Raw genomic sequence first — 13,391 nt, 5'->3', positions numbered from 1 at the left:
GTACAACTTTCTAATAAGACCTTAATCATATACATGTGGACATTTTTCTTTTCCTCAGACTAACCATACACCAACCTTAACAGTTTATATACTTTGTTTGAATCTCACAAGATACATATATGATGGATTGTTCTTGAAGTGTACGAGTTGTATAGACACTTGTGTGCCTCCTGTTGCAGATCATTTATTTTATGGCCGTAGCAGAGTTTATAATATGTATAATAGTCACGTTTGACACATGCGCTCACAACATTCGCAGCAAAACCATTAACAGGTCATATGGTGTCATTGGGTTTGCCAGGAGCTTCCTTTTCAAAATCGGCATTATTATAGGCACAAGCACATTTTTTACGCGGCTCTTTGTTTTGGATTATGGAACTTTCAGTCTGTTTTGAACAGCATAAGCATTCAAAATTTACAGCATTAACCTTTGGCAATGGCCCCTCTACCACGGCTCTTTCTCCTGATGCTTTCTACGGTTCAAAAAAGAAAGAAAGACAGACTATTAGTTAAAAATATAATATAGCCGTATACATGGGACAAATAAGTGTCTATAGCAATTTTTATTACCTGGTCATTTTCATGGGACTCGGCGGCAGCTCAGAAATTGTGAGAGTCGCTGAGGTCCATCGAGGCATAACCGGCATTGGAGTTTGCACACAGCTGATGCACGAAGAAAGCATCTGGAGCCGATTCCTCCAGAAACCCCATATCCTCATAGACCAGTGAGTTAGGAGCTGTAATAGATTCTTCACCATCTTTCATGTCGCTGAAATTGTTTCCAGCATTTGCTTTGTTACTCGAGACTTCGCTGCTGGAGCCCTTAATAGGGGAAATCAGTTGCTGCAAATCTTTGAGGCTGAGCGTTTTTAACTGCCGGCAGAGCTCCTTGTCAAATCAGGTGACGTGGTCACCACCCTATTTAGGGTCTCTCTGCTGAGTGTTCTGCTCCATTGCCGCTGGTGTCGGGCTACGATATTATCTATCGATAGAGTTCAAACCACCATTAGAGAGCGTATTTTTGATGAGGTGGCAGCATCTCTTCATAATGACCGAGCAATCTCTTTCTGGAGGGAGGCTCTTGGGTTTGGCAGTGGCTGCTTAGGGGCTCCTTATATGTATTCTAAGCATTAAAAACAAATGGGGCATACTCCTGTACATCACATCATGGCCACCTGATCTCCAGGGGCTCTGGTTGGTTCGTTGAGGGCTGTCACATAGCCCTAACCACCTGGTTGAACAGTGAGCACATGACTAGCATATGACCTGAGTGATGTCCCAACACACATGAACCAACACGGTAATGTGACCGCCTCCCCAGGTAGTCCCTATAGCTTCTGGGGTGGGACAACTATCATGTTTTGCATGATGTGGAAGGTATCCCTCCTTACTACTCTCCGGACATCAACAGTAGTCCTGTGCGCACTGTGAGGGCAGGCATGGTATTCCTCTCCAGGTCAAAGCACAGGTTCTGGATTGGACATTACCATGGACAGACTTAGGCCTCTTCCCTTTACTAGATTTTTGTGGAACTAGTACCAAGTAAAAACTCACTACTTGTTTTGTATGCAGTCAGACATTCAGATCAGGGGTACACACTTGTTTACCATTACATGGGCATTCCCATCCTAGCAGGCCATTATTATTAGATTTTCAACTCTGAACTCAAGCCACATGTAACCACTAAATTAGACATAAGTGAAGCTTTCCATTGTTCCTGTACAAGTCAGACACTTTTCCACATAATCTATACTTTAAAATAGACCATGCAAAGTGGTCACCATCCTGTACGTAAGGACGCAGTGCCACACAGAACCAGCTGACTTCACCCATAGCGTCAAACCTATAGATAAATAAATATGCTGACATCAGACTCACAAAAATCAAACCTCAGGCATTTGAAGCCTAATTTCACTAACACATAGAAACCAGGCCACGTTGCCTTCGACCAGACAATAGGGAGGTACACACTTTCCTTTCCAAACAAACTTACAGCTGAGGCACTGTGAACCCTTTTCCTTTTAGGTTATCAACATCACCTTTGTGTTTGATGCCATTTTCTTTACATTTACTACAGTGCTGCTGCTTTTTATACAACAAAACACATTTCCTCACTTGTTACCCATATCTGTTTTTGTATACAGAAATTGCAATGCCACTATTTGCTGTGTCACAAATAGTGTGGGAACACACACATGTATGTAGTAAACACGTATGAATTTGTATTAGAACATTGGAATGTGGAGCACTCCATTGTAGACAATGGAGTGCTCCATGCTTCTACGGGCCGGTAAAGGCCCACAGAGCAACATTCCAATGTTTTACAAAAGCCTCTCGAAGCTCGAGGGGATTTAAATCCCCTCGAGCTTCGAGAAGCCTTTGTTTGATTTATTAGAACATTCTGCCCTCTAGTGGCAGAATGTTCTAATAGCCTTATAGCCCTTCGTAGCAGGGCTATACCGCTATTAAAGTCCCGCTGCTTTTGTAAAAGTCCCTCGCCTTCGGCTCGGGCCTTTAACGCTGCAGCGGGCCTTTAATAGCCGGTATAGCCCGCTACGGCGGGCTATAAGGCTATATTAGAACATTGGAATTTTGACAGCTCCATTGAAGACAATGGAGTGCTTCATGCTTTTACGGGCTGGTAAAGGCCCGCAAAGCAACATTCCAATGTTGTTTTCAAAGGCCTCTTGGAGCCCGAGGAAATATAAACCCCTTTAACTACGAAAGGCCTTTGTTTTATTTGTTGGAACATTCTGCCCTCTTGTGACAGAATGTTCTAATAGCCTTATAGCCCTTCGTAGCTGGGCTATACCAGCTATTAAAATCCCGCTCCCTTGTTAAAGTCCCTTGCCTTCGGCTCGGGCCTTTAATACTGGAGCAGGCCTTTAATAGCCAGTATAGCCCTCTACGGCGGGCTATAAGGCTATATTAAAGCTACAGTAATCTCAATGAAAGTGTAAATACAGCCTTAAAAAAGCCTGTGCAGAGTGGGGCAAACCACGTGTCAGTTGATGAAACTGAAAAACATTTGGAAGGCTACCAAAAGCGTAATATTTCTTCCTCACAAACCAATAAGAATAGGAAAAAAAGAATGTTTTTGTCAAAAACAAATAAAATATTTCTTAGGACTTAATTGCATAAAAATGTTAAGGGCGACACCAAGCAAGTTTTTTTGTCAATAATGCATGTGTATCTCAAACTCAAGAATAACCTTTAGCAACTTTTCCTAAATTGACCATCGGTTTTAAAAACTTTCAATAATAAAAATAATCTTTCGATATTACACATTGGCAAAATGCTATTTTACGGAATCAATCGTGATATTTCGAAATTACTTAAGTTCTAAGGTCCATTTAGGCTAATATACTTTAATCAGAATAGAAAATACCAGAATATAATAAAATATTAAATGACTGATAGGTGTTGTTCTGGCAGCAAAAATTTTAAATGCACGTTTTGTGCCAGCCAGGCGTGGTACTCAACACCTTCATTAGCATTGCCCCACGTCCTGCTGGAGATATCTACTTGAATCCGCAGGGTTCAGCATCCGTTTTATGCGCGCTGTACATAGGGTGACGTAAAACACGTTTCACATATTTGTTCGTGCACTTACATTACCTTATTCATCATACGTTCCCCTAATACTTGCAGTTACTATATCTGTTTGTGGCTGAAGAGTCTACAATTAAAAGAGATGTCGAGGCCAATCTGCTGTGCATCCGGACTGTGTTTAAACTACTACAGCCCAAAACCACAAAAGGGGACACGGGAAAGGCGTTTAAAAAGGACTGGCGCGTTGCCTACAAGACCTGTCGACGAGGACGTTGCTGCCGCCGTCTGGTGGAAGAAGATATTGCCTCCCAGAAGTCTCCGAGACATTCAAGGGCGGAGACGTCATCTGTTCTCTTTCCAAGGCGTCAGAAGCTGCGCCAGAGACAATATTGGACGTAGCGCCCGAATTAAAAAAAAAATAAAAAAATACAAGATTCTCTCTACCAAAAACCACAAGTGAATTAAACAATCTATGCTTTAGGTTGGCTGAGCAACGCAGCACTTTGCAAAGCTTGACTGAAATTTGAAGTTCACAGGTTGACAGAAATACAGATGTGCTGTTCTACTTGGCACGGCCAAAAGGAGATAACGTCTAGGAAGAAGTATTTGCAACGGTGTTTTTATCGCTCAAAACCCAGTGAAGGTTTGCTTCCGGGAAACGCGGAAGGGACCGTATGCCCCGGGGACGGAGGGCGCTGGCAGTCGCAGCCCGTGTCATTTTCTATATCCATGCTCAGCCTTTTCTCAAAGGCGAAATGAACCCCTTTTCTTAAAGCTACAGAAAATGACTACTTTAAAGTCGATGGCTGTATTTTCTCAAAAACGTTCGCAAATTAAGTTAGACAAAAATATCACGTCTAAAGTCCACGTGTGGTTTGAAATAATGTTACGTAGGTTTATGTCGTGTGCTTCTCGCGGTGTAAGATCCGCACATGTCGTTTCTGTCATGCTGGGTTTTTTTTGGAACAGATATTTACAAATTAAATTAGCAAAAGATGGTAAATGCCCTCGGTGAGATACAATCTACGATCTGGTGTTTTCCGTCTGTAACATTCTTGCAATCAGTAATCTGTTCGGCAGTGAGCAGGGGGTTCTCGAGGCAGTTCGGCTGTAGGAGGGGAATACAATGGATCGGACCTCTATGGTGTTGTACAAAAGCTGGGAACGGTGTAAATAGACCCGTATTAGATGTGCTTGATTCTTGTCAGTAACGTTTTATTCTGACTGGCATGGTATTTACATATAAAATATACACGGACAGACAGACAGATATGCCATGGCAATGCAACTAAAGGTGGACCAATGACACGTGAGTTAGATTAAATGCACTAATAAACACATATGTGCATATTTATTACTATAGTACAAAGGTCGTATTTCTGTTCCTTATCACAGTAGAGGGAACTTCATTGTGCGTTAATGCGCAAATGCAACCACTTGCATCTTGGATTTGGTTAAAAAACGTCTTTAAAACAAATACACATTAAAACGTTGCCACGCATGAACTATGTATGAAGAAGTGCAGAGCGTCGTATGCTCTTTAGTTCTATTATTGAGACGGTGGCTCTTCCTGGCCCACTCAAGGCTTCCCTTCTTGTGCGCCTTGGCTCTTCCCCATCCTCACAGGTGGTGATACATAGCATATGTGTGCATGTGCAGATATACTATGTATATCATTTTCCTACCAGTGAAAATAAATGTTGTCTAATGACATGTTAATTAAAGCAGTTGTACAAACAAACACAGAGCCAAACATGTATTACTACAGTGCATGGTTCATATTTCAGATTATTATCCCAGTGGAGTGACCTTGGCATGAAAAAGACACTGTTTGCTGCCTCACAGATTGCATATCCCATGTACTATACAAAAGAAACAACTCTCCTAAAATTGACGAGGCCCCTTCAATGTGCTTTACTCTTCGGCTCAGATGTAACCCCTGGCATTCTAGCTTTGGTAAAATACCTTTTTTTTAAACAAATACACACGCAGCAGTGCCTTCGAATAAGCCACATGCCCAGATGGGAAGAGTATAACATGAGGTTTACTACCATCACGACCCACCAAGGGCTTTGCCCTTCTCTTGTGTCATCTCCCAATACTCAATAATTGTAAATGGATAAATACCATATTACACCATGTTTGTATATGTGTGTGTATATATATATATATATATATATATATATATATATATATATATATATATATATATATAGTTTCATGAGTTTACTGTTACTAATAAAAAAAACAGCAGGGGTTTTCAACCCCATAATTGAAATAACTATAGACGAGAAGCCCAGGCTTTTCATACTTCGGTCTGATCGCCTCCTCCCAGACCAGTAAGTCTTTGTTTTCTGGGTTTCTAGGTATTAAATAATGACAACAAACTATACCGTTTAATGAAACCCCCCTTTTCGTTTCAAAACAACTGCGGCAAAAAGCCGTATTTAATAAATGAAAGCACCTGGATCGGTAGGTAATTCATCAGATCTACACACGCATACTTGGTATACCGGCATGAGCATAATACATCAGGCTGACCCCCTTCCTTCGCTGAGCATGAAATAATTGTGATATTAGACTGCCCTCGGGTGCAACTGCGGGTATTACTCATGCCGGAGTTTGCCACTAGGCATGAAAGCAGCAGTGAGCATGCGTAGTACAACTTCTAATGTTTTATGGGCATAGGAAGGTCACTACTGTGGCATAACGCGCGCAAACCCCTTATTCTGAGGGACTACTTAATCCCCCAGATATCAAGGTAATGTGACGAGGGGCGGGGACAGATCCTGACGCCGTTCTTCTCTGCCATGTGCCCTGTGTCACAATGTGGCGCAAATAACGGGTGCGTGGGGTGCCAAGTTTAATCTAATATGGGGTTCGGAATGCGTACGCAAGAGTGAGCCCTTCATATCAGCAATCCCGAGGGGTGTGCCTCGTATATCTTACGAGCTCGTCTAATATAATCACACCTATATTGTTATGTGCCTAGCAAACGACAGCAAGGCGCTGCTCTGCGCTGCTCTGCGCTCGCAGTGCTCCCGCCCGTGCTGATGTCACTTTACCACAGCGCGCGCGGCTCGGCAGAACGCGCAGGTTTCTTCGGCCAACTGAACGTCCACCTTCCCAAAACCAACCTCGAAGCATGTGCTGAGGCGGAGGGGTCGCAAAGATTCAGGAAACGCGAAAAGACATAGTAATGCTTGCAGCGCAGACTCAATTCGTGGCATCATTTTCACCCTTCGAAATGCCTAGTTCAATACAAGCTAAAAAAACACAAAGAAAAAAACGCAAAACAAAGAGAAATAAACAATGCCTTGAAACAATTATTTACAGCGGCACCAGATACCACATTAGGGTTGTAATGTTCTGCGTATGTCTTACGGCCCATAACCATATAGAACCCGAATTCGAATCGGAGCTTTCGGAGTTACCAGTGTGTGGGGCGAATCGGCAATCATCCTCTCTGCTCAGTTGAATCACATCTTGAAAACTCCGAACTTCGCTCCAGTGCCCCCTCCGGCCTACGCCAACCCTGGTCCACTGCCCCCTCCGGCCCTCGCCAACCCTGCTCCAGTGCCCCCTCCGGCCCACGCCATTCCTGCTCCACTGCCCCCTCCGGCCAAGGCCATCCCTGCTCCAGTGCCCCCTGCGACCCACACCAACTCTGCTCCAGTGCCCCCTGCGACCCACACCAACTCTGCTCCAGTGCCCCCTGCGACCCACGCCAACTCTGCTCCAGTGCCCCCTCCGGCCCACGCCAATTCTGCTCCAGTGCCCACTCCGGCCCACGCCATCCCTGATCCATTGCCCCCTCAAGCCCACCGCAACCCTGGACCTGTGCCCCACCCAGTCCATGCCATCCCTGCTCCATTGCCCCCTCCATCCCACGCCAATCCTGCTCCAGGGCCCCCTCCGACCCACACCAACCCTGCTCCAGTGCCCACTCCGACCCACGCCAACTCTGCTCCAGTGCCCCCTCCGGCCCACGCCATCCCTGCTCCATTGCCCCCCCCGGCCCACGCCATCCCTGGTCCAGTGCCCCCTCCATCCCACGCCAACCCTGCTCCAGTGCCCCCTCCAGCCCACACCAACCCTGCGCCAGTGCCCCTTGTGGCTGGAGATATCACTGATACACTGCACCATCCAGAAGAGGACATCTCCCTTTATCAAACAAATATGCAACCCTTTTCCCTTTTAGCCTGGGGCATCCCCACTCCATTGTTTAGTGCTCCCTCGGCCCATGCCATGCCTGGACCAGGGCCACCTCCATCCCACGCCATGCCTGGTCTAGTGCCGCCTCAGCCCACACCATCCCATTTCTCGTGCCCCCTCAGCCCACGCCATGCCTGCACCAGGGCCACCTCCATCCCACGCCATACCTGGTCTAGTGCCGCCTCAGCCCACACAATCCCATGTATAATGCCCCCTCAGCCCACGCCATGCCTGCACCAGGGCCACCTCCAGCCCACACCATGCCTGGTCTAGTGGCCCCTCCACCCCTGCCAGGCCTGGACCAGGGCCCCCTTCAGCCCACGCCATCCCTGCTCCGGTGCCCTCTCTGGCCCACGCCAACCCTGCTCCAGTGCCCCCTGCGGCCCACGCCAACCCTGCTCCAGCGCCCCCTCCGGCCCATACCATCCCTGCTCCAATGCCCCCTCAAGCCCACCCCAACCCTGGACCTTGCCCCACCCAGCTCACGCCATCCCTGCTCCCTTGCCCCCTCCGGCCCACGCCAACCCTGCTCCAATGCCCCCTCCGGCCCATGCCATCCCTGCTCCATTGCCCCCTGCAGCCCACTGCAACCCTGGACCTGTGCCCCACCCAGCCCACGCCAACCCTGATCCAGTGCCCCTTCCAGCCCACACCAACCCTGCGCCAGTGCCCCTTGTGGCTGGAGATATCACTGATACACTGCACCATCCAGAAGAGGACATCTCCCTTTATCAAACAAATATGTAACCCTATTCCCTTTTAGCCTGGGGCATCCCCACTCCATTGTTTAGTGCTCCCTCGGACCATGCCATGCCTGGACCAGGGCCACCTCCATCCCTCGCCATGCCTGGTCTAGTGCCGCCTCAGCCCACACCATTACATTTCAGGTGCCCCCTCAGCCCACGCCATGCCTGCACCAGGGCCACCTTCAGCCCACACCATGCCTGGTCTAGTGGCCCCTCCACCCCTGCCAGGCCTGGACCAGGGCCCCCTTCAGCCCACGCCATGCTTGGACCAGGGACCCTCCAGCCCACGCCATTCCTCGTCCAGTGCCCCCTCCGGAAGAGGGCATCTTCAATCATTAACCAAATATGTACACTATTACCCTCCAGCCTGGGGCATCCCTGCTCCAGTATCCGTGTGTGCTATGCGTATGTAGTTTAATGTAAATATATGTAGTTGTATATTACACACCCATACACACAAAAACACACAGTATACACATACAACTTATAACTCACCATCTGAGTGCTTGTGATATATTCAGTGACGTGAAAAGTATATGTTCAATAGATGTGTTTTACAGACTTATAAATAAGTGTGCATTTGCATTTATACCTGTGTGTAAACATAAATCATACTTGATATACCTACTTCTATATAGTGTACATATATTCACATCATGATTATAGCAGCGATAAATTAACCTATATGCACTATATGTCTTTGCATAACTTGTGTGAGGACTTTTGTATTATGAATTTTATGTGCACGCACACTCACATGTGAATGAAAATATGTGTGAATTTGTGTGCATTTGAGACAGTCTTCACCAATACATATAGATTTGTTTGTGTGAACATTCAATCACACAATATCTGCCCATGTTTACGTGCATGGTTATGTTTATACAATTGCTATGCATGAATTGTACTTGTGTGTATGTGCATTATTTATGTTTTACACACAAAAATACATGAACATGTGTTAAAGTGAGGTTAAGCCCATGAATGTATGTGTGGGTTTGTGTATACAACCACAAGACTATCTTCGTGCATAGATAATTAAATCGATATGTATGCGTGTGTGCATTCTACGTAAATATATTTATCTCTGCATGTGTTTTCTTACTTATACACACAGAAACAGATACACATGAGCATGACTGCTTTAGAATGTATATGTCAATCAATCAATCGGGGTTGGTGAAGCTCAGCTACTCACCAGAGAGGGTCTGAAGGTGCTGGGGGGTGGTGGCTCCGTTGAGTACTGGGGTCATCTGAAGAGGGTCTTGAGGTCTTTCCTGAACTGAAGCAGTGTAGGGACTTGCTAGAGGTGCAGGGGGCAGTCGTTCCAAACCTTGGCTATGAGGTAGGAGAAGGACTTTCCTCCTATTCTGGTCTTGTAGATGGGTGGGACGGTGGCCAGATAGAGGTCAGCTGAATGGAGGAGTCGCTTGGGTGCGATGTTGTGGAGGGCCTTGTAAGCGGAAGTGAGGAGCTTGAAGGTTATCCTTCTTTCGATGGGGAGCCAGTGGAGATCGCAGAGGTGTGGAGTGATGTGGTTGTGACGGGGATTTCTAGGATCAGTCTGGCTGCAGCGGTCTGGACAGTCTGGAGTTTGCGAAGTAGTTCCTTGTTGATTCCGGCATAGAGGGCATTGCCGTAGTCCAGTCTGCTACTGATTAGGGCGTGTGTGACCGTTTTTCTAGATTCGGGCGGGAGCCATCTGAACATTTTTCAGAGTATGCAGAGGGTATTGAAGCAGGCCAGGGATACAGCGTTGATCTGGTGGTTCATCATGGGCGATGAGCCAAGTATGATGCTGAGGTTTTATGCGTGGTCTGTCGGGGTGGGGGGGGGGTCCGGAGGACAAGGGGCCACTAGGTGTTGTCCCACACAGAGGAGGTGGAGCCATGGATAAGGAGTTCTGTTTTACATATAAAAACACATTCTATACATGCGTGGATATAAATTGGAGAGAGCTATACATATATATGTACATGTGTATACACATGTTTAATAAGTGTGTTTATATCTTTATGTCTATGCATGCATAAGTGAATATATACACCATCCGTATGGATACATGCAAAGCCTATGTTAGTATATAAGCCCATACACATATTTACACATACACACGTTCTATATAAAGATAAACATTTTAGACAGTGGGATCTAGTTTGGCATATTATCCAAGGAAGGTTAGTGCAACTTGACCACTCACCAGCACTCCCTTAACATTCAAGAGGTTGTGACAGCTGCAGCTGGCTGCAAAAGAATGGATGCAACCTGCTGCATGAGGGTCAGGGGAAAACCTACTGCCTAGCCCCTCTCATCCACCATGCTGCGTCCCCAGAACCTCTCATGCAGCACACTGCACTCTGGGCCCTCACACGCAGCAATTTGAACTCTGGGCCCTCTCATGCAGCACGCTACTCACTGGGCCCTCTCATGCAGCGCACTGCACGCCGTGCCCTCCATAGAACACGCTGCACTCCAGGCCCTCACACGCAGCACGCTGCACTCTGAGCCTTCTCATTCAGCACACTGCACTCCAGGGCCTCTCATGCAGCACACTGCACTTGGCCCTCTTAAGTAGCACGCTGTACACTGGGCACTCTCATGCAGCACGCTGCTCTCTGGGTCCTCTTATGTAGCATGCTGCACCCAGCCCCTCTTATACAGCACATTTCACTCGGGGCCCTCTCATACAGCACACTGCACCCTGGCGCCCTCATGCAGCACACTGCACCTAGTCACTCTTATGCAGCATGCTGCACTTTGGGACCTCTCATGCAGCATGCTCCACCCAGCCTCTCTCATGTAATACATTGCACTTAGGGCCCTCTCCTGCAGCACTTCAGACCCTGTCGTACAGCAGACTGCGCTCTGGGCCCTCTCATATAGCACGATGCATCCCATGCCCTCTCATACAGCACACTGCCCCTTGTGTGCAGCACACTGCACTCCAATCCATCTCATACAGCATACTGTATTCCAACCCCTTTCATGCAGCAGACTGCAGTCGGGGTCCTCTCATGCAACATGCAGCACCTAGCCTCTCTCATGCAGCACACTGCACCCCAGGTCCTCTGATACGGCACACTGCACTCAAGCCCCTCGCATGCAGCAGACTGCACTCCAGGCCCTCTCATGCAACATGCTGCACCTAGCCACTCTCATGCAGCACACCGCACTCCGGGCCCTCTCATACAGCACACTGCACTCGCATGCAGCAGACTGCACTCCGGGCCCTCTCATACAGCACACTGCACTCAAGCCCCTCGCATGCAGCAGACAGCACTCTGGGCCCTCTCATGCAACATGCTGCACCCAGCCCCTCCCATGCGGGACGCTGCACTCCAAGCCCTCACATGCTGGACAGTGTACTCCAGTCCTCGCGGGAGGCACACTGCACTCCGGGCCCTCTCTTGCAGAAATCTGCTCCCGACCCCACTCACACAGCAGGGTGCCTACCTGATCCTCCTTTGCAGTGGGCATCACCAGTGACACCACCCTACCCCCATGCAGCACGTTGTGCCCCTGGACCAGCCGGCGTCCCCTTCGTCCCTCTGTGCGCCGCATGCAGGAGGGTGCAGCATTACTCCTTGAGAAATCAGTGCTTTGCAGCAGACGCTTCCATGCTTCCAGAAGTTGATGTGTTTTTTGTGTGTGTTTGTTTTTAAATGCCGTTTCCATGTCATTCGCCATACGGTTCTCTCGCAGATATATTAAAAGTAACCAATTATAAGCTGGGAGCCCCTAAGTGCCAACATATGAACTGACATATTTCTCCAGCCGGGTGACATGTCTGCGAGTGGGGCAGGTTTGCCACAGATTCATGGGGTCTTAAAATGGTAATTCCAAGTAAAATAGAACTCGGAGAACTTTGAATCATTCATTAGCACCTTATAATTACTCTGCTAATTAGGTTGAACACGGCACTTAATCAGGAGTAATACGCCGGCTTGTCACTGGCACTTCCCATTACCCTGACATTCAACAAGAGACAGCGGCGGGGGCGGGGCCGGCACCGCGTGGTGCGGGCTGCAGAGAGCGCCGCCTCCCGCGCCGAGACCACTCGGCATCGTTTGCAGCATCCAAGGGCACTCATCCCTTCAGAGCAACGGCCACTCAGTCACCTTCCCCAGTCGAGAGAACTCACCCTGCGCCACTCAGTACCATCTTCTCCAGCCAAAACAATGCACTCCTCCACTCAGTACCCATGCCCAGCCAAGAGAACTCTCCCCCCACGGTACCCTCTGCCCCAGCCAAGAGCACTCACCCCTTCGATACTCAGTACCCCTAGTCCCAGCGTACGGCACTCACACATTTAAAGCTAAGGTCACTCAGTGCACCTCTGCCCCAGCTAAGATCTCTTACCCCTCAGAGTAAGGGTCACTCAGCCAAGCCATCCCAGCCAAGAGCACTCACCTCTAATTCACTCTGTACCCCATGTCCCAGACAACGGCACTCACTCATTTAGAGCTAGGGTAGCTCAGTACACCTCCTCCCCAGCCCTTTATCACTCAGCACACCCCAGAGCAAGTCATTCAGTATCCCTCTGTCTGCCCTCACCTATGCAGAGCAAAGGTCACTCATTATCCCTGCCCCAGCCAAGATGACTGACTTCTTGAGCGGAGGTCACACAGCGCCATGCGCCCTAGCCTCGGTCGCCCATTCCTCCCTATCGCGCACCCCTCCCAAGCCGACGTCACAATCGGCCATCCCGCCAGAGTCGAGGTCGAGCTCGAGCCACGACCACCCGCCACTCCGGATCAGAAGGGCACTCGGCACCCTCTACCTAGCCAAGACCACTCAGCCCTCCAGGGCAAGGCTGGCTCAGCCTCCTCCAGTGCTGAGATCGCCCCGTACTCCCCGAGCTAAAAACAAAAAGTCAGA

This window comes from Triturus cristatus, chromosome 4_2, assembly GCF_964204655.1.
Source record: "Triturus cristatus chromosome 4_2, aTriCri1.1, whole genome shotgun sequence".
Classification (NCBI taxonomy): Eukaryota; Metazoa; Chordata; class Amphibia; order Caudata; family Salamandridae; genus Triturus; species Triturus cristatus.
Note: the sequence above shows the minus strand (reverse complement) of the source record.